Source organism: Chanodichthys erythropterus, chromosome 12 (genome assembly GCF_024489055.1).
Source record: "Chanodichthys erythropterus isolate Z2021 chromosome 12, ASM2448905v1, whole genome shotgun sequence".
NCBI classification, from domain to species: Eukaryota; Metazoa; Chordata; class Actinopteri; order Cypriniformes; family Xenocyprididae; genus Chanodichthys; species Chanodichthys erythropterus.
The window spans coordinates 19,794,895-19,817,084 of record NC_090232.1 but is presented as its reverse complement, the minus strand read 5'-3'; the positions used below and the strand labels follow the sequence as shown (position 1 = coordinate 19,817,084).

The 22,190-nt window shown below is 48.2% G+C and overlaps 21 non-coding genes across 21 annotated transcripts; 15 read left to right on the top strand and 6 right to left on the bottom strand.

The window, feature by feature from the left end:
- The first annotated feature begins 323 nt into the window (after positions 1–323).
- Positions 324–395, top strand: trnap-ugg (transfer RNA proline (anticodon UGG)). Its single transcript has one exon. It is a non-coding gene; the product is annotated as a tRNA-Pro (tRNA).
- A 258-nt stretch (positions 396–653) lies between these two features.
- Positions 654–725, top strand: trnap-cgg (transfer RNA proline (anticodon CGG)). The gene has a single exon. It is a non-coding gene; the product is annotated as a tRNA-Pro (tRNA).
- Positions 726–1,079: 354 nt separating this feature from the next.
- On the bottom strand, positions 1,080–1,152 carry trnar-ccg (transfer RNA arginine (anticodon CCG)). The gene has a single exon. It is a non-coding gene; the product is annotated as a tRNA-Arg (tRNA).
- A 12,281-nt stretch (positions 1,153–13,433) lies between these two features.
- trnap-ugg (transfer RNA proline (anticodon UGG)) lies at positions 13,434–13,505 on the top strand. The gene has a single exon. It is a non-coding gene; the product is annotated as a tRNA-Pro (tRNA).
- A 258-nt stretch (positions 13,506–13,763) lies between these two features.
- On the top strand, positions 13,764–13,835 carry trnap-cgg (transfer RNA proline (anticodon CGG)). Its single transcript has one exon. It is a non-coding gene; the product is annotated as a tRNA-Pro (tRNA).
- Positions 13,836–14,190: 355 nt separating this feature from the next.
- trnar-ccg (transfer RNA arginine (anticodon CCG)) lies at positions 14,191–14,263 on the bottom strand. Its single transcript has one exon. It is a non-coding gene; the product is annotated as a tRNA-Arg (tRNA).
- A 159-nt stretch (positions 14,264–14,422) lies between these two features.
- trnap-ugg (transfer RNA proline (anticodon UGG)) lies at positions 14,423–14,494 on the top strand. Its single transcript has one exon. It is a non-coding gene; the product is annotated as a tRNA-Pro (tRNA).
- Positions 14,495–15,259: 765 nt separating this feature from the next.
- trnap-ugg (transfer RNA proline (anticodon UGG)) lies at positions 15,260–15,331 on the top strand. The gene has a single exon. It is a non-coding gene; the product is annotated as a tRNA-Pro (tRNA).
- Positions 15,332–15,589: 258 nt separating this feature from the next.
- Positions 15,590–15,661, top strand: trnap-cgg (transfer RNA proline (anticodon CGG)). The gene has a single exon. It is a non-coding gene; the product is annotated as a tRNA-Pro (tRNA).
- Positions 15,662–16,016: 355 nt separating this feature from the next.
- trnar-ccg (transfer RNA arginine (anticodon CCG)) lies at positions 16,017–16,089 on the bottom strand. The gene has a single exon. It is a non-coding gene; the product is annotated as a tRNA-Arg (tRNA).
- Positions 16,090–16,248: 159 nt separating this feature from the next.
- Positions 16,249–16,320, top strand: trnap-ugg (transfer RNA proline (anticodon UGG)). The gene has a single exon. It is a non-coding gene; the product is annotated as a tRNA-Pro (tRNA).
- A 1,108-nt stretch (positions 16,321–17,428) lies between these two features.
- On the top strand, positions 17,429–17,500 carry trnap-cgg (transfer RNA proline (anticodon CGG)). Its single transcript has one exon. It is a non-coding gene; the product is annotated as a tRNA-Pro (tRNA).
- Positions 17,501–17,855: 355 nt separating this feature from the next.
- On the bottom strand, positions 17,856–17,928 carry trnar-ccg (transfer RNA arginine (anticodon CCG)). The gene has a single exon. It is a non-coding gene; the product is annotated as a tRNA-Arg (tRNA).
- Positions 17,929–18,087: 159 nt separating this feature from the next.
- trnap-ugg (transfer RNA proline (anticodon UGG)) lies at positions 18,088–18,159 on the top strand. Its single transcript has one exon. It is a non-coding gene; the product is annotated as a tRNA-Pro (tRNA).
- A 765-nt stretch (positions 18,160–18,924) lies between these two features.
- Positions 18,925–18,996, top strand: trnap-ugg (transfer RNA proline (anticodon UGG)). Its single transcript has one exon. It is a non-coding gene; the product is annotated as a tRNA-Pro (tRNA).
- Positions 18,997–19,254: 258 nt separating this feature from the next.
- trnap-cgg (transfer RNA proline (anticodon CGG)) lies at positions 19,255–19,326 on the top strand. Its single transcript has one exon. It is a non-coding gene; the product is annotated as a tRNA-Pro (tRNA).
- A 354-nt stretch (positions 19,327–19,680) lies between these two features.
- trnar-ccg (transfer RNA arginine (anticodon CCG)) lies at positions 19,681–19,753 on the bottom strand. Its single transcript has one exon. It is a non-coding gene; the product is annotated as a tRNA-Arg (tRNA).
- Positions 19,754–19,912: 159 nt separating this feature from the next.
- trnap-ugg (transfer RNA proline (anticodon UGG)) lies at positions 19,913–19,984 on the top strand. The gene has a single exon. It is a non-coding gene; the product is annotated as a tRNA-Pro (tRNA).
- Positions 19,985–20,749: 765 nt separating this feature from the next.
- On the top strand, positions 20,750–20,821 carry trnap-ugg (transfer RNA proline (anticodon UGG)). The gene has a single exon. It is a non-coding gene; the product is annotated as a tRNA-Pro (tRNA).
- Positions 20,822–21,079: 258 nt separating this feature from the next.
- On the top strand, positions 21,080–21,151 carry trnap-cgg (transfer RNA proline (anticodon CGG)). The gene has a single exon. It is a non-coding gene; the product is annotated as a tRNA-Pro (tRNA).
- A 355-nt stretch (positions 21,152–21,506) lies between these two features.
- Positions 21,507–21,579, bottom strand: trnaq-cug (transfer RNA glutamine (anticodon CUG)). Its single transcript has one exon. It is a non-coding gene; the product is annotated as a tRNA-Gln (tRNA).
- Positions 21,580–22,190: the final 611 nt, after the last annotated feature.

The window sequence follows — 22,190 nt, the reverse complement described above, 5'->3', positions numbered from 1 at the left end:
CTTGTCGTTCTATGGAGTTTCTTTGAACAAATGGTCATTGACTTTTCGCAGCATCAGCTTGGAGCTAGCTCATCAAGCACGCCCTAGGTGGGAGGCTGATGCCTCATGGTTTCATAGTCAAGCCTTCGACATTTTGTGGAATTCTCTTTTAAATCAATCTTTCATGACACTTTCCCATCTGTTATGTGTGTCATCCTCTCTGCTTTCGTACGCGGAGCCTTCATAGTAGCGCAAAAGTAAGATGCGGCCTTTACCCATTAGGCCACTGGGCCTCCAGCACGCAGCGCTTTGTTTAATATCAGCGTGGAAGGGCACGTGCACAAGGCTCGTTGGTCTAGGGGTATGATTCTCGCTTTGGGTGCGAGAGGTCCCGGGTTCAAATCCCGGACGAGCCCAGCGATTTCAGAGCGAGCGGCAGGGGCAGCTGTTTGTCCTGGTTTTGAAATCCTTACTGCTGCCTGTGTTCATCTAAACTATGACATAGCCGAGATTCAGCCAGATGACAAGCGTCATTTCCTCGGACAGACCCTACTCAGAGGGGCAGCCCGCCAACAAACGCATTCTATTAGAACTAGCGCCTGCGCCTTTCTTTTAGCGGCCAGCATTCTATGACTCTACAAGTGTACACATGTAGCCTAAGCATTCAGCGGTCAGGCTCGTTGGTCTAGGGGTATGATTCTCGCTTCGGGTGCGAGAGGTCCCGGGTTCAAATCCCGGACGAGCCCTCTCGCCTTTAGTATGAGTGCCGGGGTTTTCTTGCACTTTTTCGATTGCTGCTTTTCTTTATCAACCACTTCATACCAGGCCATTTACTGCAACCCACGTGGTACTTGACGTCACGTTCTCCAGCGTCCTCTTGCACACAGTGCTTTGTGTAATTTCAGCCTGAAAGGGCACATGCACAGGCGGGCCAGATTGATTCACTGACAGTCTGGTGCTCGCAAAAGCTGCCACAGCTATCAGAAGTTTGTCAGTTCTGTGCTAATTCTGGTCTTGCGGTCATCAAGGCTATAGCGTTGCTCTGAACAAATCATCCCGGAATTTCTCGCACAGCCAACTTAAAGGTAGCCCATCAAAGACGACCCAGGTGGGACTTGAACCCACAATCCCCAGCTCCGGAGGCTGATGCCTTATCCATTAGGCCACTGGGCCTTGTCTGGCGAGCTTGGCCTTTGATCTGTAGCATGGCTTCAAGGAGTTTCTGCCACTCAAACATCTACACTTTAGTATCTTGATGCCAGGTCACGTCCTGTCACTGAGGAGAGCTTCACTGAATTTGTGGCGCCCTCACGAAAGATCTTCCATCGACAAGGCTCGTTGGTCTAGGGGTATGATTCTCGCTTTGGGTGTGTAACGAAATGTAGCGGTTATTAATCAATTTATGGATGAAATATGAATATAATAATTCATAAGGTTATGAATAAATTATGATTCATATATCGACCCAATGGGGAATTAAACATATATTGTGAATCAATTACAACGAATTATAATCAATTACATATATGATTAGTTCTGGTTTAATAATTATTTAGAGAAACTGCTCGTTTGTCCAGCAAACTAAGTCCCTCACAGAATATTATAAACGGAGTTATTCTCTGGCCATGAAAATAACTAAAGCATAAAGCGATCGAAAAAACGTTAAAGTGACTTGGGTTTTCCGCTGAAAGAACAAACAGAACAATCGAGCATGAATAACGTTTTAATATATGCAAACTACGAATACAGAGGTTATACATCTAAATATATATACAAGAAAATACACACCTATGTACAAGAATAGAATTAGAGAAGGAAAGAGAGAGAAGGCAAGTAGCAAACTCACAACCAGTCCTAAGCCAGCACGGAAATCAGTTTCATCATCTAAGATTGAGAAACGGCAGTATACTTGCATTGGTTGCGTGTGTCGAATTTCAGGTTAGCGCTGGTGCAGTTCGTTGGCTTCCTCCGTTCAGCGGGAAGATTTGAACTGAGGACGAGAGTGAGTTTCGCTGGAAGATGACGATCCCGAAGCTGAGCGCGATGACAGCGCGTGGTCACCGGAGGGGTCCGGGAAAAACGTGCACGAGATGCTCGTGAGACAATCGGGAGAGAGCACAGAAATTGTGCGTCTTTGCTTTTATGACAGATAAGCCGACACACCTCCTTGAGGTGGGGTAGCCAATAACATGGGTGCAAAGTTGGCGGGAAAGCTTTTCCTTTGTTTGGCCTCACGACTTAATCTGCATGATTTATGACTTTCAGATCAGATCTCCAAATGGAGTGCGTTCTTCACAGTATCATTAAACACATAGAAAAATGCATTTATCAGCGGTGTGACATATCTCAGTGACTAGCTCGTGTCCGGAGCTTTACGGAGAGACCAAACTCGATAGGTCAGAAAGGCATAGGAGAGAAGTTATGGTTTACAGACAAAATTATATCGTTAAAATGCACACTAGCACAAATACACTCATTTAAACACTAGGAAACATGCATAGGCCCTAAAAATATATGAAATATATATTTCAGCATAGTGGTAGTTTACAAATACAGTTGAAAATGTATGATTGTGTGTTTCTGTGTCTGTCTGTGTGTGTGTTTTTGTGTGTCCCTGTGTGTGTGGGGTGTTGGAATGTGGATCTGGTCAGTCTCTGGGGGGTTTTACAACCCAGTCCAGCATGCTAAAAGCGTTCTGAACATTCCAAAGTTTATTGATTATCCTGATACGTGTGCATACGCTACAGATTCCCCCTTTCGGCCAACGAAGTTCCTGTGCGGACTTCGTTGGACGGTAACCAAGTTCGATGGCACATGGATCCGGATGGTCACGCAGCAGGTGGTTCCTACTGGTCCTTGAGGGAGAGCAGATAAGCACCTGTCCGTGGATTCTTGCATCCCTTTGATCCCTTGGGATAGGATGAAGGCCAGGCCCAGGGCGAGTGCGTACTTGATTGCCATGGAGAGGCAACGGATTGTGTTGGCAGCAGTCCAAGCTCGGGCTCTAGGTGAGCTGGTCAGGACAGGCAGTCGTGAGAGTGCTTGGAGGGCTGCATCAGTGGGAGTACTGTCACTTAGCTGGGACCCCCTTTGTCAATCCTCAGTTCCATTCCTGGATCTAAGGTGTGATTGTGATCCCTGGGGGAAGATGGGATTTCCAGTTCTGACTGGTCCTCTTTGCTTGAGAGACAGTGCACTGCCAGGTGGCTGTGATAAAGGATGGAACTCAGGGGTAAATGGATCCTCTTACTTGGATTGGGCAGCCTGACATGAGTGGCGGTGTTGTGCTGATTGTAGATTACGATGGCAGCATGAGTGGGGGTGTGGATGAGCAGTCGATCACCCACAGTCTCGGCTTGTGTTCCGATAACTGGGGTGCGAGGCTTGGCCGGGCAGCGTGTGTCGCTGGTCATGGGCTGCAACCGGCCCATTCCTTCAGTGTGGTTTCTGAGGAAGAGCTGGTTTGGGCAGAAGTACTGAAAGTCTTTGGTGAAACTACACCTGCGAAAGTGGGGAGCCGGGCACAGCCGTGGGTTGCTGTTGTGGTAGGCTACCGCAACTGAGGTGTGTTTCTTGGCATGGGTGTTACGTTGCTGCCACCTGACATTGACCATGTCTTTGGGTCTGCCAGTAGCAAAGTCCAGCACAGTTTGTGTAGGATACTGAGGACTCCTATTCATAGCCACTCTGTCCATAGAGAAGCTAATTTCTCGCAGCAGGTCTGTCAACAGAGCTATAACCAGCTGATTTTGGGCAAAGTCATTCTGGAGGACTGTAAACAGTTGCTTCCTTGAGTTCGCAGTTTGGATCAGCAGGAAACTGTGAGTGCGGAGAACCACCGCAATACCTTTCCAGGATTTGCAGGTGGTTTGCAGGGTTTGGCTCTGTGTTGCGAGTTGCTTTCTCAGTTGTAGGCGGAGCTTGTTGTGCTGCTGATGAGGGGAGCAGGCTGTGATGAGACTCAAGTCTCCTGGTTGGTACAGATGCAACGGCAGTGGCACCTGCCGTGCCATCAGTAGTTCTGTGGGGAACACCTGAGTTGACTCCTGTACGGTGTCTGTGATGGCCATGAGCATCAGAGGAGGTTTTACCGTCCAGTCTTTCTGGTCGACTGACCGTGGAAATGTGATTCCTCGGTTTTGCAGTGAAGCTCGGTGCTTTGCGTTTGCAGTCTGGACATGACGGTAAACTTGACATCCTCTGGCGTGCTCTGCCACATCTTGCTGCATGCTGGGCCAGTGCGCCACTTGTTTTAATGTCACGTCCGTAGTTCTGGTGCCATGGTGTTTGGCACATGGTGTGTCGTGGGTGTATATCAGTTCACCCCCCTTTTGACCCTGTGGCAGTACAAGCTTTGGCGCTGTGAGGACATCAGGGACATACTTTAGAAAGTTTATTCCCACACGCAGCATGTGGTCGGTCTCGTGCAGTCGTTTGTTGCTAGGGGCCGCCGTGGGACCAGATGCCGGGAACGGGAGGTTGGAGGGGTCTGAGTGGTGGTACAAAACATGTCGAATGGAAATGTTGGAAAGTTTGGTTGTCAGTGGCAGTGGCAGTAAGGTGGGAAATGTTGCAGGAACAGTCCGCTAGCCGCGGGTTGTTGTTGCCACACTAAGGGTGGGTGAATGGGGTGGGTGTGACCATAGCTTGTTATGCAGTGTGCCAGTCTTGGCAAGGGCATTAGTTTGGTCGTTCACACCTTTGTCACGCCCTGGTTGCTTCAAGCATCTTTTCACCTTTTCCCAGTAAACGATCATGTCGTGTGCTTGGGTGAGGTGATCACGTGTCTGGAACATGTGTTGATGTTTCACCTGCTTGTTGCATTCAGTCTTGAAACCAGTTTGTTTCCAGCCCAGAAGATGGCATGTGAAACAAGGTCTGGCAACGTGTGAGTCTGTGCACATGAGTTCCCTGATGTTATGAGCTGAGGAGACGTGAAGGGTTTTGAGGGTAGCTGCTGCTTCACCATATTGACATGACTGGGGACCCCACCTGCTGTTCTGTGGTTGGCAGGGTTGGTTTCTTAACCATCGTACCCCTGCATTTGCCTGTGGGATGCCCTCATGGTTGTAGGAACGTCCATCGACATAGGCCGTGGGCATTCCTTGGCACGCATTCTCTTTGAGGTATCTGTGACAGGCTGGTCGCTGTTGTTGGGGTACCAGTATCTCAAGTGTCAACGCTGGTGTGCTGTTATAGCAGTTTTGATAGGCAGCTGAATCTCCGCTCCGTGCAGACTTGTGCTTTCTGGCACGTTGTGGCAGTGGCACCTGCTGGTTCAGCCTCCTGAAGTCGCTGGTGGGTCGCCACTTGCTGTCTGGTTTGACAATGGACCAGGTAGGGACTGAATAGGTGCTGTTGCATGGGCAGATAACACCTTTTCCTTCTGTTGAATGAACAACCTCCTGTACTGGTTCATGTGGGGCGATGTGACCTTCGTACTGCCTGATTAAGGTGGGAGGAGCATTTGGGTGTGTTGCACTATGCACTGTGTGAAGTTTAGTGAGACCACAGCATAAAAGGTCTTTGTCAAATGTCACTTTGAATTTGTGCAAGACGTTTCTGAGTCTTCGACAGTCTGCATCATTCTTTAGCGCACTTGCATCTTTCTGGATCTGTTGGCCTTTAGGCTCAAACCTTGGGAAGGGCTCCTCTGTTGTAGTGTAAGCTGTCAGGTTGGCTGTCCGAGGTGCAGCGCTTTCCTGAGTTTCACAGGCAGGCTGGTTAGCGACTGTGGGTACTGCAAGGTGTTTGTCCTCCATCAGCTCCGTTCTGTGCACCTGTTCTGTGGGTACCAGTTTGATGGAAGTGATGGAGATGCTCTTGAAGGATGCTGTGAAACTTGTGTTGCTTAAGCTTCCTTCTGGGACCATGGCAGCTGGTATTAAGTTAATGACTGTTAACTTGCGTTCAAAGTCATAGGGGCCGTGGTCCATTATCCATTCTAGATGGTGGGCTTTGGGAATGCTGATGTCTGTGACCATGCATTCGTTGAGCCAGCTGTGAACTACGTAGGGTGACACTTCAGTTAGCGGTGTGGCTTTTAGAGCAAGTCCAAGTTCCACGCCTTCAGGTGACAGTGTGAAGGAGCCCAGCATGTGGCTTAGGGTTTGACCACATTGCCTGTTGAGCCAAACAGCACCCCCTTTGGTGTAAGGTGGTACTACAATTTCCTGTATGTTGATCCAAACAGCACCCCCTTTGGTGTAAGGTGGTACTACAGGTTCCTGTATGTTGATCAGGATGCAGACCTGTTGGATAGTCTGGCCTGACAGGAAGTTGGCAGTGTTGACAGGAACAACAGGAAGCTGTACAGTCATTGGGGCCCACAACAACTCATTTGCACTGTCCGTATGAGCACTAGAGTGCATCAGGATGTCTGGAAGGACCAGGAAGTGATGGGTTAAATGCCGGTTGTTCCATTTGAAGTTCACAACGCAGATGTCCTTGACGGTCATCATGGTTGACAGACGAAAGTCCAATGGGAAGCGTATTTGCATGTTGACAAATGGGAGGTCCGGTGTTCCTTCAATGAGGGCACTTAACAGCGTGTGGCTGAAGGCTGAGTTGTCTGCCCACAGTGTGAGAATAATGTCTGTTGTAGTTACATCATTCAGCTGTGAGTCTGTCATGACCTTGGAGCAGAGGGAGCTACAGTCTATGGTGGGTTGAAGTGTGCCGGGTAGCGAACTTGAACTGTGCTCTAAGACCGGGTTCCCGCGGTTAGCTGGGAGATTTCCCGCGACCTCTGTGACCTGACCGTCTGGCTCAGGTGGCCTGGGTGACTGGGAAGGCAGAAGTTCACACACTTGAGCCCAGATTTTCAGTGGTCTGGCGTTCAATAAGGGCTCAAAACAGTCTAGCAGGTCTTTGTGAGTGGAACAGAGAAACGTGTCCATTTGCGCTACGCACACAGGAGGTACCAGGCTCACTCGACCAATGGTGTGGTGTGTGGGAGCTGTGTGTTCAAGGTGGACCTCATTTGGACTGTGCGACTGCACATTCAGCTCACATCTTTGTGACTTGAGAGTCTGAGTTTGTCTTTCAGCTTCATTTCTCAGTCTTTCAAAAAGGTAAGGACAGGTTTCTGGACAGTGATCGGAGTCTGGGTAACTGGTTGGAATTTCTACAGTCTTTTTAGACGCAGTTCTCTGCTTGGCTTGAGCTTCGTCGACCAAGTCTCGCGGCTGCTGAATAGACATGCTGCTTGAGCAGGCCAAGGCTGCCAGATGATCACTCACCGCAGGGTGCAGCTCTCGGAGAAGCAGAGGGTTGAAGATGAAATCTTCCTCCGTTGCTGGCTGGTTACGTGCTCCGTAGTACCCTCTTTGCATTCGGCTGTAGAAAGTGTATGGGTTATTCAGTCTGCCCCGTTTTAGGTCCATGGCAGCAGGGAGCCCTTGATCTGATGCAGGGTCAGAAAGCTTTTGGATCAGAACCTGTCGCAGGTGCTGGCAGTTGGATGTGACAGCTGCTGGCGAAGGTTCTTGGCCGTTGGACGTTTTGGGCAGTGGACTTTTAACCCCATTTGGAATTAGGGCTTCTTGACTGGTTAGGGGAAACTCGGTGATGTGTGTTTCCCCTCCCATGCCACTTTTCAGTACTCTGTAACCAGTGTCAAGTTCATTCACATAGTCTCTTTGTTGTTTCGGAGCCATAACTCCTTTCTGGGCCTGTTTGAGATGATTTTCACAGGTCAGGGCTTTAGTGTGTCTGTCTTTCAGTGTAGTCTCTGCTTTGGCTAGGGGAGCTTCGCTGTGTTGGAGTTTTCCAGTCAGTTTTCTACGCTCCACCTCCAGGTGGAGCTCTGCAAGGGCTTTTTGAAGTCTTTGCAGCTCCTCCTGCAGCTCGGGTTTGGATTCGTCCGCTGTCCAACGCTGGTCCTGGGTCTCGACGAGTCGCTGATCGTGGTGACGATGAATCTGGGCCTGATTCCTCCGGGCGTCCTCCGCCTGGAGCTTGAGGTTGTGGGCGATGGCTCGGATGACTCTCGCCCACTCTTTGTAGCTCGGCATTGGATCGTGGGCCATTAGTCGATTCAGGTTGTCGTCCAGCTGCTCGTTGCTTAGGTGCTGGGGATCCACAGCGTCGTTGGGCAGGATTGTGCTGGTCAGGGAGCCCAACCCGGTCTTGAGTCCGTCCCCATGGGTGCTGGGGCTGGCTGCTCTGAACACGTTAGCTTGCTGTTGGCGAGAGAAAGACAGCACAAACAGAACCAATGCAAGCACGCGCAGGGCTAACGACTTATAATAATGCATGATTATATAATTCTTTGGTTTGGTTCCAGTTAACTGGTGCAGACAGTTAGTGGAATGTAGGCTAGACACTTAATTGTCGATAGCCAAAAGGACCACGCGGGTCAATTTGTGTGGGTGAGTGCCGGATTTGAATAAAGATTTTGACAGGCGGTAGCCCTAAGAGTCCTTTGATGACTCTCGCTGCTCGGTCGTCTATCTATTACTCAGTTTTCCGTGATGGCTCTCACAGGCTCTGCTTTTACATGAACTGAAAGAAACAAACACAGTAGAGAAGCAAAACAGAACAGGGAGGATGCAATTAAATGAGAAATAGAGCAGTAAACAAATAGAAAGGAATCAAAATAGAATCGCAATAAACTAAAACAGAAGGGCTAGAGGGGAGAAGTGAAACTTAAACTTCCTATTCCAGCTGGGTTTATGACGGTGTCAGGCGAGTGCACGGTTGCATCATAAAACCTAGAGGGATGGTATGGATCGAGAGCCTAAGGGTTGGCCCGCACCTGAGTAATTGAAGAATATGTAATATTCTGTGGCTTTCAATTAGGTGAAGTGACTGTATGTCGTAGGCCTGGGTGAATCGTGGGTGCTCAGATAAGAACTCAATGGCAGGCCACCTTTCCTCGACGATCAAACACTCTACTGCGGTGTCCGTGGCCACCTGTCCCCTTTGTACCACGGTGCAACCACTCAAACAGGGAACACCAGCACAATTGCGCACTTTGGCAAGGTATTTGCGCCAACGGCCCGAGTGACCAGTCAAGATTGAGTTTTCCCTGAACTCAGAGTCTGTCCCCTTTACGGGCAGTTACTCCAAACGGGCGGTTCTGTCATGCAGAAGCCTGAGCAGGGAAATTAAACAAAATTGCCGCTTGTTGTCACCCCGGGTCTCGTTGCCTCCCTGTACCTGATACACAACTCGCTGATGTCCTTGCGTGTTGCCCGTGATACGAGGTCAGAATGTCCACGATTCACACACGGTTAGTGTAAGAAGCGCCAGGCCAGGTAGCTCCACTCACTGGAACTCACTGGAGCAACCGTCAGCTCACCCCAGGGCGCTAAAGGGCCTTATCTGCAAGTGCACAAACAGTCAGGTAAACACGACTTAATTGTAAATTTAAACTCAATTTAAATCTTGTTTAAATAGAATTTAACTAAATTAAGTGTGTAGGATAAAAGAGTAGGGGTATAAAAGGAACTAGCTGGAAGCAGAACAAAAGTAAAAATAACATAAAACAAAAACAAATCAGATGCACTTGATTCAAATTTTGAATTAAACTCTGTTCAATTAAATTTAAATGAGTGCATAGAATAACAGGATGGGAAAAAGCGAAAAGAGGATAATTCAGAGGCACTTGATTCAAATTTGAATTAAACTTGTTCAATTAAATTTAAATGAGTGCATAGAATAACAGAATGGGAGAAAGAAAAGAGAAAGCCTTCCCTATTTGCAGATTTTTCCTAAAGAGAATTGCTTGTTGATAGCAAAATGCCAACTGATTGCCACTACTTAATTTTAAAATTGAATTAAATGTTATTTAATTAAATTCAAAATAAGTGTATGAAATAAGGGAGGCTTGGGTGTGCGTGAATATTATTGCCAGCCAATAACACACAGGACCCAGAACTAAGAGTGAATAAAATAAAACATTAAGTAAAAAAAAAAAAAAAAAAAAGGGAATGAATTTCCAAAGTAAAACTAAAGAAATAACTTGAGAGAGAGAAAAGACAAAAAGGGAATGGATGAAATAAAACAAAGTAAAATAAAATAAAATAAAATAACATAAAATAAGAGTAGACCGGTGAACACAGGGAAAGGATACAAGGAAAAGAGAATTGACTTATCTGGCAGTATCCACCAGGGGGCGCACTCTCAGAAAGTGAATTCCCTTGTTGGAAGGGAAACTTAATCTAAATTAAAGATTTAAACGTGTTTAAATTAAATTTGAATCAGTAAACCACATTCCAACAACGATTGGAAAGCATAGCCACCAAAAGCAAATTACTTTTACAACTCCCCGCAGTATAGAGAAGCAAAAGATAATTTGGAGATAATTTCAGTTCAAAGCATGGAGCGGCTTTGACTCATAACGTCCACGCGGTGGCGTCAATGAGTCCACACAACCAATAAGTAGGGAGGGGTGCCACACCTGAGTAGACTGCCCTCTGGCGTCTGGTCAGAGTTACTGCATCCCCTTCCTTAATTCGTGATACAAAAACGAGCGCGCTTGTGGGTTTCTGACCCTTACGCTGTTTTAACTGCACGGTCACGATTACAACTATAGAACCTCAGCGGATTCTTTCATAAATATATGTGTACCGTTTTACTCACGGGTACACAACTCTGGGAATCAGTCCCTTTGGTGCAAACTTTAATGCACGCGAATATGTAACTTTTGCGGGATTGCTTCGCCGCTGTTACTAATCAACATTGGATCAGAATGCTGATACGAGCTCCAAATTATTACACATCAATCGATAAACCAGACGGACTGCTTTTCCGATTAGATCTGTAACGGGGATCACGTGGTTTTGGGTAGCTAGTCCAAACGACGTAACCCAGGAGCAAACCGGCTATTGTGAATTTTTGGACGACACAAGAAATTCAGATTTAATAGCGGGTGAATATAAAGGCCTTTAAAAGAGATTTAGTGGGAATATTCGCCACTATACTCCTTTCAAAACGCGTTGAATACGATTCAATTCGTTAATTCAAGCGGAAATTAATATTCAAAACTGTAACTTACTGCAAAGATTGTCGTCCTTCACAGATACGAGCTTGAAATATCAATAGACTGCAGTGTATTTCACGGTCAACCAAGGCTAGGCCTGCAGTGTTTTTAGACACAAACAGCAGCTTGTTAACGGTGCGTAGAGAGGACTCGTGCGTCTTCTCACTGAATAAAGCGCGCATGTAAGTTAAATCATACAAAATTATTCTACATTGCTCTTTTACCGAAAACCAAGTTTAAAACGTTGCTCGCGAATCCTCCACCAAATAATATATGTAACGAAATGTAGCGGTTATTAATCAATTTATGGATGAAATATGAATATAATAATTCATAAGGTTATGAATAAATTATGATTCATATATCGACCCAATGGGGAATTAAACATATATTGTGAATCAATTACAACGAATTATAATCAATTACATATATGATTAGTTCTGGTTTAATAATTATTTAGAGAAACTGCTCGTTTGTCCAGCAAACTAAGTCCCTCACAGAATATTATAAACGGAGTTATTCTCTGGCCATGAAAATAACTAAAGCATAAAGCGATCGAAAAAACGTTAAAGTGACTTGGGTTTTCCGCTGAAAGAACAAACAGAACAATCGAGCATGAATAACGTTTTAATATATGCAAACTACGAATACAGAGGTTATACATCTAAATATATATACAAGAAAATACACACCTATGTACAAGAATAGAATTAGAGAAGGAAAGAGAGAGAAGGCAAGTAGCAAACTCACAACCAGTCCTAAGCCAGCACGGAAATCAGTTTCATCATCTAAGATTGAGAAACGGCAGTATACTTGCATTGGTTGCGTGTGTCGAATTTCAGGTTAGCGCTGGTGCAGTTCGTTGGCTTCCTCCGTTCAGCGGGAAGATTTGAACTGAGGACGAGAGTGAGTTTCGCTGGAAGATGGCGATCCCGAAGCTGAGCGCGATGACAGCGCGTGGTCACTGGAGGGGTCCGGGAAAAACGTGCACGAGATGCTCGTGAGACAATCGGGAGAGAGCACAGAAATTGTGCGTCTTTGCTTTTATGACAGATAAGCCGACACACCTCCTTGAGGTGGGGTAGCCAATAACATGGGTGCAAAGTTGGCGGGAAAGCTTTTCCTTTGTTTGGCCTCACGACTTAATCTGCATGATTTATGACTTTCAGATCAGATCTCCAAATGGAGTGCGTTCTTCACAGTATCATTAAACACATAGAAAAATGCATTTATCAGCGGTGTGACATATCTCAGTGACTAGCTCGTGTCCGGAGCTTTACGGAGAGACCAAACTCGATAGGTCAGAAAGGCATAGGAGAGAAGTTATGGTTTACAGACAAAATTATATCGTTAAAATGCACACTAGCACAAATACACTCATTTAAACACTAGGAAACATGCATAGGCCCTAAAAATATATGAAATATATATTTCAGCATAGTGGTAGTTTACAAATACAGTTGAAAATGTATGATTGTGTGTTTCTGTGTCTGTCTGTGTGTGTGTTTTTGTGTGTCCCTGTGTGTGTGGGGTGTTGGAATGTGGATCTGGTCAGTCTCTGGGGGGGTTTTACAACCCAGTCCAGCATGCTAAAAGCGTTCTGAACATTCCAAAGTTTATTGATTATCCTGATACGTGTGCATACGCTACAGGTGCGAGAGGTCCCGGGTTCAAATCCCGGACGAGCCCAGCGGTTTCAGAGTGAGCGGCAGGGGCAGCTGTTTGTCCTGGTTTTGAAATCCTTACTGCTGCCTGTGATCACCTGTTCTACTACATAGCCGAGATTCAGCCAGATGACATGCCTCATTTCCTCGGACAGACCATGCTCAGAGCGGCAGCCCGCCCACAAACGCTTTCTATTAGAACTAGTGCCTGCCCGTTCTGTTCAAGTTCAAGGGTTTTCTGGCACTTTTTCCGATTGCTGCTTTTCTTTATCAACTACTTGACATCAGGCCATTTACTGCAACCCACGTGGTACTTGACGTCACGTTCTCGGGCATCAGAGGCTGATGCTTCGGCCAAATCGAACTTTCTGCAGGTCTGTAGATGCCGCTGTGGGATTCAAACCATTCTATATCGCTCTTCATTGAATTAACGTGGCTCTTTTGCAGAAACGCTAAGCACATATATACTTGTCGTTCTATGGAGTTTCTTTGAACAAATGGTCATTGACTTTTTGCAGCATCAGCTTGGAGCTAGCTCATCAAGCACGCCCTAGGTGGGAGGCTGATGCCTCATGGTTTCATAGTCAAGCCTTCGACATTTTGTGGAATTCTCTTTTAAATCAATCTTTCATGACACTTTCCCATCTGTTATGTGTGTCATCCTCTCTGCTTTCGTACGCGGAGCCTTCATAGTAGCGCAAAAGTAAGATGCGGCCTTTACCCATTAGGCCACTGGGCCTCCAGCACGCAGCGCTTTGTTTAATATCAGCGTGGAAGGGCACGTGCACAGGGCACGTGCACAAGGCTCGTTGGTCTAGGGGTATGATTCTCGCTTTGGGTGCGAGAGGTCCCGGGTTCAAATCCCGGACGAGCCCAGCGTTTTCAGAGCGAGCGGCAGGGGCAGCTGTTTGTCCTGGTTTTGAAATCCTTACTGCTGCCTGTGTTCATCTAAACTATGACATAGCCGAGATTCAGCCAGATGACAAGCGTCATTTCCTCGGACAGACCCTACTCAGAGGGGCAGCCCGCCAACAAACGCTTTCTATTAGAACTAGCGCCTGCGCCTTTCTTTTAGCGGCCAGCATTCTATGACTCTACAAGTGTACACATGTAGCCTAAGCATTCAGCGGTCAGGCTCGTTGGTCTAGGGGTATGATTCTCGCTTCGGGTGCGAGAGGTCCCGGGTTCAAATCCCGGACGAGCCCTCTCGCCTTTAGTATGAGTGCCGGGGTTTTCTTGCACTTTTTTCGATTGCTGCTTTTCTTTATCAACCACTTCATACCAGGCCATTTACTGCAACCCACGTGGTACTTGACGTCACGTTCTCCAGCGTCCTCTTGCACACAGTGCTTTGTGTAATTTCAGCCTGAAAGGGCACATGCACAGGCGGGCCAGATTGATTCACTGACAGTCTGGTGCTCGCAAAAGCTGCCACAGCTATCAGAAGTTTGTCAGTTCTGTGCTAATTCTGGTCTTGCGGTCATCAAGGCTATAGCGTTGCTCTGAACAAATCATCCCGGAATTTCTCGCACAGCCAACTTAAAGGTAGCCCATCAAAGACGACCCAGGTGGGACTTGAACCCACAATCCCCAGCTCCGGAGGCTGATGCCTTATCCATTAGGCCACTGGGCCTTGTCTGGCGAGCTTGGCCTTTGATCTGTAGGATGGCTTCAAGGAGTTTCTGCCACTCAAACATCTACACTTTAGTATCTTGATGCCAGTTCACGTCCTGTCACTGAGGAGAGCTTCACTGAATTTGTGGCGCCCTCACGAAAGATCTTCCATCGACAAGGCTCGTTGGTCTAGGGGTATGATTCTCGCTTTGGGTGCGAGAGGTCCCGGGTTCAAATCCCGGACGAGCCCAGCGGTTTCAGAGTGAGCGGCAGGGGCAGCTGTTTGTCCTGGTTTTGAAATCCTTACTGCTGCCTGTGATCACCTGTTCTACTACATAGCCGAGATTCAGCCAGATGACATGCCTCATTTCCTCGGACAGACCATGCTCAGAGCGGCAGCCCGCCCACAAACGCTTTCTATTAGAACTAGTGCCTGCCCGTTCTGTTCAAGTTCAAGGGTTTTCTGGCACTTTTTCCGATTGCTGCTTTTCTTTATCAACTACTTGACATCAGGCCATTTACTGCAACCCACGTGGTACTTGACGTCACGTTCTCGGGCATCAGAGGCTGATGCTTCGGCCAAATCGAACTTTCTGCAGGTCTGTAGATGCCGCTGTGGGATTCAAACCATTCTATATCGCTCTTCATTGAATTAACGTGGCTCTTTTGCAGAAACGCTAAGCACATATATACTTGTCGTTCTATGGAGTTTCTTTGAACAAATGGTCATTGACTTTTTGCAGCATCAGCTTGGAGCTAGCTCATCAAGCACGCCCTAGGTGGGAGGCTGATGCCTCATGGTTTCATAGTCAAGCCTTCGACATTTTGTGGAATTCTCTTTTAAATCAATCTTTCATGACACTTTCCCATCTGTTATGTGTGTCATCCTCTCTGCTTTCGTACGCGGAGCCTTCATAGTAGCGCAAAAGTAAGATGCGGCCTTTACCCATTAGGCCACTGGGCCTCCAGCACGCAGCGCTTTGTTTAATATCAGCGTGGAAGGGCACGTGCACAAGGCTCGTTGGTCTAGGGGTATGATTCTCGCTTTGGGTGCGAGAGGTCCCGGGTTCAAATCCCGGACGAGCCCAGCGATTTCAGAGCGAGCGGCAGGGGCAGCTGTTTGTCCTGGTTTTGAAATCCTTACTGCTGCCTGTGTTCATCTAAACTATGACATAGCCGAGATTCAGCCAGATGACAAGCGTCATTTCCTCGGACAGACCCTACTCAGAGGGGCAGCCCGCCAACAAACGCATTCTATTAGAACTAGCGCCTGCGCTTTTCTTTTAGCGGCCAGCATTCTATGACTCTACAAGTGTACACATGTAGCCTAAGCATTCAGCGGTCAGGCTCGTTGGTCTAGGGGTATGATTCTCGCTTCGGGTGCGAGAGGTCCCGGGTTCAAATCCCGGACGAGCCCTCTCGCCTTTAGTATGAGTGCCGGGGTTTTCTTGCACTTTTTTCGATTGCTGCTTTTCTTTATCAACCACTTCATACCAGGCCATTTACTGCAACCCACGTGGTACTTGACGTCACGTTCTCCAGCGTCCTCTTGCACACAGTGCTTTGTGTAATTTCAGCCTGAAAGGGCACATGCACAGGCGGGCCAGATTGATTCACTGACAGTCTGGTGCTCGCAAAAGCTGCCACAGCTATCAGAAGTTTGTCAGTTCTGTGCTAATTCTGGTCTTGCGGTCATCAAGGCTATAGCGTTGCTCTGAACAAATCATCCCGGAATTTCTCGCACAGCCAACTTAAAGGTAGCCCATCAAAGACGACCCAGGTGGGACTTGAACCCACAATCCCCAGCTCCGGAGGCTGATGCCTTATCCATTAGGCCACTGGGCCTTGTCTGGCGAGCTTGGCCTTTGATCTGTAGGATGGCTTCAAGGAGTTTCTGCCACTCAAACATCTACACTTTAGTATCTTGATGCCAGTTCACGTCCTGTCACTGAGGAGAGCTTCACTGAATTTGTGGCGCCCTCACGAAAGGTCTTCCATCGACAAGGCTCGTTGGTCTAGGGGTATGATTCTCGCTTTGGGTGCGAGAGGTCCCGGGTTCAAATCCCGGACGAGCCCAGCGGTTTCAGAGTGAGCGGCAGGGGCAGCTGTTTGTCCTGGTTTTGAAATCCTTACTGCTGCCTGTGATCACCTGTTCTACTACATAGCCGAGATTCAGCCAGATGACATGCCTCATTTCCTCGGACAGACCATGCTCAGAGCGGCAGCCCGCCCACAAACGTTTTCTATTAGAACTAGTGCCTGCCCGTTCTGTTCAAGTTCAAGGGTTTTCTGGCACTTTTTCCGATTGCTGCTTTTCTTTATCAACTACTTGACATCAGGCCATTTACTGCAACCCACGTGGTACTTGACGTCACGTTCTCGGGCATCAGAGGCTGATGCTTCGGCCAAATCGAACTTTCTGCAGGTCTGTAGATGCCGCTGTGGGATTCAAACCATTCTATATCGCTCTTCATTGAATTAACGTGGCTCTTTTGCAGAAACGCTAAGCACATATATACTTGTCGTTCTATGGAGTTTCTTTGAACAAATGGTCATTGACTTTTTGCAGCATCAGCTTGGAGCTAGCTCATCAAGCACGCCCTAGGTGGGAGGCTGATGCCTCATGGTTTCATAGTCAAGCCTTCGACATTTTGTGGAATTCTCTTTTAAATCAATCTTTCATGACACTTTCCCATCTGTTATGTGTGTCATCCTCTCTGCTTTCGTACGCGGAGCCTTCATAGTAGCGCAAAAGTAAGATGCGGCCTTTACCCATTAGGCCACTGGGCCTCCAGCACGCAGCGCTTTGTTTAATATCAGCCTGGAAGGGCACGTGCACAGGGCACGTGCACAAGGCTCGTTGGTCTAGGGGTATGATTCTCGCTTTGGGTGCAAGAGGTCCCGGGTTCAAATCCCGGACGAGCCCAGCGTTTTCAGAGCGAGCGGCAGGGGCAGCTGTTTGTCCTGGTTTTGAAATCCTTACTGCTGCCTGTGTTCATCTAAACTATGACATAGCCGAGATTCAGCCAGATGACAAGTGTCATTTCCTCGGACAGACCCTACTCAGAGGGGCAGCCCGCCAACAAACGCTTTCTATTAGAACTAGCGCCTGCGCCTTTCTTTTAGCGGCCAGCATTCTATGACTCTACAAGTGTACACATGTAGCCTAAGCATTCAGCGGTCAGGCTCGTTGGTCTAGGGGTATGATTCTCGCTTCGGGTGCGAGAGGTCCCGGGTTCAAATCCCGGACGAGCCCTCTCGCCTTTAGTATGAGTGCCGGGGTTTTCTTGCACTTTTTTCGATTGCTGCTTTTCTTTATCAACCACTTCATACCAGGCCATTTACTGCAACCCACGTGGTACTTGACGTCACGTTCTCCAGCGTCCTCTTGCACACAGTGCTTTGTGTAATTTCAGCCTGAAAGGGCACATGCACAGGCGGGCCAGATTGATTCACTGACAGTCTGGTGCTCGCAAAAGCTGCCACAGCTATCAGAAGTTTGTCAGTTCTGTGCTAATTCTGGTCTTGCGGTCATCAAGGCTATAGCGTTGCTCTGAACAAATCATCCCGGAATTTCTCGCACAGCCAACTTAAAGGTAGCCCATCAAAGACGACCCAGGTGGGACTTGAACCCACAATCCCCAGCTCCGGAGGCTGATGCCTTATCCATTAGGCCACTGGGCCTTGTCTGGCGAGCTTGGCCTTTGATCTGTAGGATGGCTTCAAGGAGTTTCTGCCACTCAAACATCTACACTTTAGTATCTTGATGCCAGTTCACGTCCTGTCACTGAGGAGAGCTTCACTGAATTTGTGGCGCCCTCACGAAAGATCTTCCATCGACAAGGCTCGTTGGTCTAGGGGTATGATTCTCGCTTTGGGTGCGAGAGGTCCCGGGTTCAAATCCCGGACGAGCCCAGCGGTTTCAGAGTGAGCGGCAGGGGCAGCTGTTTGTCCTGGTTTTGAAATCCTTACTGCTGCCTGTGATCACCTGTTCTACTACATAGCCGAGATTCAGCCAGATGACATGCCTCATTTCCTCGGACAGACCATGCTCAGAGCGGCAGCCCGCCCACAAACGCTTTCTATTAGAACTAGTGCCTGCCCGTTCTGTTCAAGTTCAAGGGTTTTCTGGCACTTTTTCCGATTGCTGCTTTTCTTTATCAACTACTTGACATCAGGCCATTTACTGCAACCCACGTGGTACTTGACGTCACGTTCTCGGGCATCAGAGGCTGATGCTTCGGCCAAATCGAACTTTCTGCAGGTCTGTAGATGCCGCTGTGGGATTCAAACCATTCTATATCGCTCTTCATTGAATTAACGTGGCTCTTTTGCAGAAACGCTAAGCACATATATACTTGTCGTTCTATGGAGTTTCTTTGAACAAATGGTCATTGACTTTTTGCAGCATCAGCTTGGAGCTAGCTCATCAAGCACGCCCTAGGTGGGAGGCTGATGCCTCATGGTTTCATAGTCAAGCCTTCGACATTTTGTGCAATTCTCTTTTAAATCAATCTTTCATGACACTTTCCCATCTGTTATGTGTGTCATCCTCTCTGCTTTCGTACGCGGAGCCTTCATAGTAGCGCAAAAGTAAGATGCGGCCTTTACCCATTAGGCCACTGGGCCTCCAGCACGCAGCGCTTTGTTTAATATCAGCGTGGAAGGGCACGTGCACAAGGCTCGTTGGTCTAGGGGTATGATTCTCGCTTTGGGTGCGAGAGGTCCCGGGTTCAAATCCCGGACGAGCCCAGCGATTTCAGAGCGAGCGGCAGGGGCAGCTGTTTGTCCTGGTTTTGAAATCCTTACTGCTGCCTGTGTTCATCTAAACTATGACATAGCCGAGATTCAGCCAGATGACAAGCGTCATTTCCTCGGACAGACCCTACTCAGAGGGGCAGCCCGCCAACAAACGCATTCTATTAGAACTAGCGCCTGCGCTTTTCTTTTAGCGGCCAGCATTCTATGACTCTACAAGTGTACACATGTAGCCTAAGCATTCAGCGGTCAGGCTCGTTGGTCTAGGGGTATGATTCTCGCTTCGGGTGCGAGAGGTCCCGGGTTCAAATCCCGGACGAGCCCTCTCGCCTTTAGTATGAGTGCCGGGGTTTTCTTGCACTTTTTCGATTGCTGCTTTTCTTTATCAACCACTTCATACCAGGCCATTTACTGCAACCCACGTGGTACTTGACGTCACGTTCTCCAGCGTCCTCTTGCACACAGTGCTTTGTGTAATTTCAGCCTGAAAGGGCACATGCACAGGCGGGCCAGATTGATTCACTGACAGTCTGGTGCTCGCAAAAGCTGCCACAGCTATCAGAAGTTTGTCAGTTCTGTGCTAATTCTGGTCTTGCGGTCATCAAGGCTATAGCGTTGCTCTGAACAAATCATCCCGGAATTTCTCGCACAGCCAACTTAAAGGTAGCCCATCAAAGACGACCCAGGTGGGACTTGAACCCACAATCCCCAGCTCCGGAGGCTGATGCCTTATCCATTAGGCCACTGGGCCTTGTCTGGCGAGCTTGGCCTTTGATCTGTAGGATGGCTTCAAGGAGTTTCTGCCACTCAAACATCTACACTTTAGTATCTTGATGCCAGTTCACGTCCTGTCACTGAGGAGAGCTTCACTGAATTTGTGGCGCCCTCACGAAAGATCTTCCATCGACAAGGCTCGTTGGTCTAGGGGTATGATTCTCGCTTTGGGTGCGAGAGGTCCCGGGTTCAAATCCCGGACGAGCCCAGCGGTTTCAGAGTGAGCGGCAGGGGCAGCTGTTTGTCCTGGTTTTGAAATCCTTACTGCTGCCTGTGATCACCTGTTCTACTACATAGCCGAGATTCAGCCAGATGACATGCCTCATTTCCTCGGACAGACCATGCTCAGAGCGGCAGCCCGCCCACAAACGCTTTCTATTAGAACTAGTGCCTGCCCGTTCTGTTCAAGTTCAAGGGTTTTCTGGCACTTTTTCCGATTGCTGCTTTTCTTTATCAACTACTTGACATCAGGCCATTTACTGCAACCCACGTGGTACTTGACGTCACGTTCTCGGGCATCAGAGGCTGATGCTTCGGCCAAATCGAACTTTCTGCAGGTCTGTAGATGCCGCTGTGGGATTCAAACCATTCTATATCGCTCTTCATTGAATTAACGTGGCTCTTTTGCAGAAACGCTAAGCACATATATACTTGTCGTTCTATGGAGTTTCTTTGAACAAATGGTCATTGACTTTTCGCAGCATCAGCTTGGAGCTAGCTCATCAAGCACGCCCTAGGTGGGAGGCTGATGCCTCATGGTTTCATAGTCAAGCCTTCGACATTTTGTGGAATTCTCTTTTAAATCAATCTTTCATGACACTTTCCCATCTGTTATGTGTGTCATCCTCTCTGCTTTCGTACGCGGAGCCTTCATAGTAGCGCAAAAGTAAGATGCGGCCTTTACCCATTAGGCCACTGGGCCTCCAGCACGCAGCGCTTTGTTTAATATCAGCGTGGAAGGGCACGTGCACAAGGCTCGTTGGTCTAGGGGTATGATTCTCGCTTTGGGTGCGAGAGGTCCCGGGTTCAAATCCCGGACGAGCCCAGCGATTTCAGAGCGAGCGGCAGGGGCAGCTGTTTGTCCTGGTTTTGAAATCCTTACTGCTGCCTGTGTTCATCTAAACTATGACATAGCCGAGATTCAGCCAGATGACAAGCGTCATTTCCTCGGACAGACCCTACTCAGAGGGGCAGCCCGCCAACAAACGCATTCTATTAGAACTAGCGCCTGCGCTTTTCTTTTAGCGGCCAGCATTCTATGACTCTACAAGTGTACACATGTAGCCTAAGCATTCAGCGGTCAGGCTCGTTGGTCTAGGGGTATGATTCTCGCTTCGGGTGCGAGAGGTCCCGGGTTCAAATCCCGGATGAGCCCTCTCGCCTTTAGTATGAGTGCCGGGGTTTTCTTGCACTTTTTTCGATTGCTGCTTTTCTTTATCAACCACTTCATACCAGGCCATTTACTGCAACCCACGTGGTACTTGACGTCACGTTCTCCAGCGTCCTCTTGCACACAGTGCTTTGTGTAATTTCAGCCTGAAAGGGCACATGCACAGGCGGGCCAGATTGATTCACTGACAGTCTGGTGCTCGCAAAAGCTGCCACAGCTATCAGAAGTTTGTCAGTTCTGTGCTAATTCAGGTCTTGCGGTCATCAAGGCTATAGCGTTGCTCTGAACAAATCATCCCGGAATTTCTCGCACAGCCAACTTAAAGGTAGCCCATCAAAGACGACCCAGGTGGAACTTGAACCCACAATCCCCAGCTCCAGAGGCTGATGCCTTATCCATTAGGCCACTGGGCCTTGTCTGGCGAGCTTGGCCTTTGATCTGTAGCATGGCTTCAAGGAGTTTCTGCCACTCAAACATCTACACTTTAGTATCTTGATGCCAGGTCACGTCCTGTCACTGAGGAGAGCTTCACTGAATTTGTGGCGCCCTCACGAAAGATCTTCCATCGACAAGGCTCGTTGGTCTAGGGGTATGATTCTCGCTTTGGGTGCTAGAGGTCCCGAGTTCAAATCCCGGACGAGCCCAGTGGTTTCAGAGTGAGCGGCAGGGGCAGCTGTTTGTCCTGGTTTTGAAATCCTTACTGCTGCCTGTGATCACCTGTTCTACTACATAGCCGAGATTCAGCCAGATGACAAGCCTCATTTCCTCGGACAGACCATGCTCAGAGCGGCAGCCCGCCCACAAACGCTTTCTATTAGAACTAGTGCCTGCCCGTTCTGTTCAAGTTCAAGGGTTTTCTGGCACTTTTTCCGATTGCTGCTTTTCTTTATCAACTACTTGACATCAGGCCATTTACTGCAACCCACGTGGTACTTGACGTCACGTTCTCGGGCATCAGAGGCTGATGCTTCGGCCAAATCGAACTTTCTGCAGGTCTGTAGATGCCGCTGTGGGATTCAAACCA